Source organism: Penaeus japonicus, unplaced genomic scaffold (genome assembly GCF_977035675.1).
Source record: "Penaeus japonicus unplaced genomic scaffold, GWHDUDI00000001_assembly GWHDUDI00000003, whole genome shotgun sequence".
NCBI classification, from domain to species: Eukaryota; Metazoa; Arthropoda; class Malacostraca; order Decapoda; family Penaeidae; genus Penaeus; species Penaeus japonicus.
In genome coordinates, this window is record NW_028234405.1 from 12,583,719 (window position 1) to 12,586,218 (window position 2,500).

Genomic DNA, 2,500 nt, shown 5'->3' on the forward strand with positions numbered 1-2,500 from the left:
TCATAGTTCTAGACCAATGTTATTTCAATTATGATAATTAATTTTTCTTCATCCTTTTTTTTCTCTGCAGTCTGTTCAAGTTTAAAGAATGATAAAAATATATTTTTCTCAGTAATTTCTTATTGTTATCATTAATTACAAAAACAAAATAAAGCAAATTTAACAAAACAAAATTAAAACAAAATTGAAAAGCTAGTATATTTTTAGGCAGCTTTAGTAGAATGTCATTAGTAGAATGTCAATAATAAAAAAATAATAAACAAATAAACAAATTCTACAAAAGAAAACATGTTCTTCAATTTCTTCTACTATTTACAGAAAAAAAATACAAACAAATACACGACCTCAAAAATACACACAAGAATTATGAAAGGGATAAATGAAACGTATTACATTCTTATCAACTTCCTAGTAATTTCTACTTGTTATCAATAAAAGAAACTATGAAATCCAAGACATAAAAAATGAAAACTCAGAAAATACTTTTAACAAATGCAAATTCAGTGATTTCAAACGAATCTACTTCTAATTTTCTTCATTCACTCCTTAAACGTGACATTTCATCATCACTATCTACGAGTAATTACCAAAAAGCTAAAACGACAACGAAAAGAGCAACTTCACAAAGTTCTAACAATCATATTAAAAGATAATAAACAAATGAATGAAATCTTATAATCCCACTTATTTCAACCTACCATCAATAATCGGAACGAGTAAATGGCGTAAAACCTACAAATGAGAAAGAAACTCCACAAAACGACAAATTAATAACCATGAGAATCCAGTGAAAGGGGACACAAGTGTATATTCTCCATATTCCAGTTACTCTTACTCTTTATCAACACCTAGAATAACTGGAAAGTGTAAATAAACAACAAATGAAATCACACCTTCACATCTGCACTCGGGAAGAAGGGCAAATGACATGCACTAAACCCTTCCTGACTGACAGGGAAAAATGTCAAATCACATGATTAGAACTCCAATAAATCACATTCCTGCCATTAGATAACGGCCCCCACGCCTAAAACTCGTTCCCACGATTCCAATCCGAGGTCGAGGGAGGTTAAATGACCTCAGAGAATTGGAAAACGGGTGAAAAAGGGGGGCGAAACCTCCAGTCTTCCGAAATCGTGTGAGGGAAAAATGGGCAGGGCAGGCAGGCACTCCCGCTCCATCTGACTCAGGATCCCGGCGGTTTTTCCCACATTTACTCTGCTTCGAGGGTTTTCTGGGACAGCTGCGTGCAACCTGAGTATTCTGTGCATGGAACTGGATGCGAAAGATCGGCCCATGCACCCCATTCCGGGCCGTGTTTCACAGAGAAATGGGGACTCTGTTAATTCTCCAGGGCTGAGTGATTCATCTCCCCAAATACACAGCAGGAAACACCTCTAATAATACACGCCTGCTCATACACGAACAACATTAACGACGGACCCATACATCTCCCTTCCCATTACCTCTTCCTGAAAGATTACCTTAAAGATTTGCCCCCTTTTTTTCCCCACAGAGAGAGAGATATCGAAGGGGGACACAGCGAGACCTCCACAAACACCCTCGGCCACAGAACGAATGACGTCACTCCCAGCTGAAGACTCCATCTCTTGGCATCTCAGGCAAGCTCGCGCGCCGCCAAACTTGAATGGTTCTGGGGCTTTATTTGGGGTCCTTGCTCTCTTTTTAGGTGGGGAATGGAGGTTGAAGTCTTGTGTTTTGAGGGTGAGGAGAGGAGAGGGTGGATGCATGGGAGTGGGAGGTTGAATGTATGTTATTTTTTTGGGGGAAAGGTTGGGAGGTAATCTTTCGGACTGTTTTTGTTTGAAGGGGAAAGAGAGGTTGGATGTATCATCTTTTGGGGCAGGGATATTTTTTATTTATCTGTTTTTTCTTATATTTAAAGATTCATTCATCTATGCATTTTTAAAAGCAAAGGTAAAGGCATATGTCATCTTTTGAGTGAGGAAGTTTGTGGTTCTGATATGTTTATTGTCTTTTTGAGGAAGATCTTGAATGCCTTATTTTAGGCTGGAAATTGATTTATTTATTCATTCTCTTTTTAAAGGAAAGAAGAGTGAGGACGTGTCTTATTCTAAGGACGATTAGAACTACTGACGGTTCTCTATTTTGAGTGGGAAGCTTATATCGTATTCCTTTTTATAAAGGAGACGAAGCTTCAGTGCTTCTTTTCTTAATGGGAAGCTTAGGATTTTTCATCTACCTTTTTTGGATTTAAGGGAAAGGAAGAAGTCTTTAATATTCTCTTTTGAGCTTCTACTACACATTTTCTTTTTCGGTTAGAAGCTAAGGGATTCAGTGACTTTCCTTTATGTTCAAGTGGAAAAAGCCTTGAATTTGCCATATTTTGTAATTGAGAACCCATTATTTCATTTGTCTATTTGATTATTCTATTCTTAAGGGAAAAGGGAGATTGAGGGAAAATAATTTAGCTAATTTGAAGTTTAGGGAAAGTACAGTAGGTATTGCGTCAGTTAAG

General features: G+C 37.0%; 1 protein-coding gene across 2 annotated transcripts in view; it reads right to left on the bottom strand.

The window, feature by feature from the left end:
- Pak (serine/threonine-protein kinase PAK 3-like protein) overlaps nucleotides 1–1,600 on the bottom strand; it is a 40,840-nt gene extending 39,240 nt beyond the window's left edge. For both annotated transcript variants that reach the window (XM_043028041.2, XM_043028040.2), the window contains exon 1: nucleotides 1,485–1,600. The gene's annotated coding sequence lies outside the window, so the exon portion shown is untranslated. The remainder of the gene's footprint in view (nucleotides 1–1,484) is intronic.
- Nucleotides 1,601–2,500: the final 900 nt, after the last annotated feature.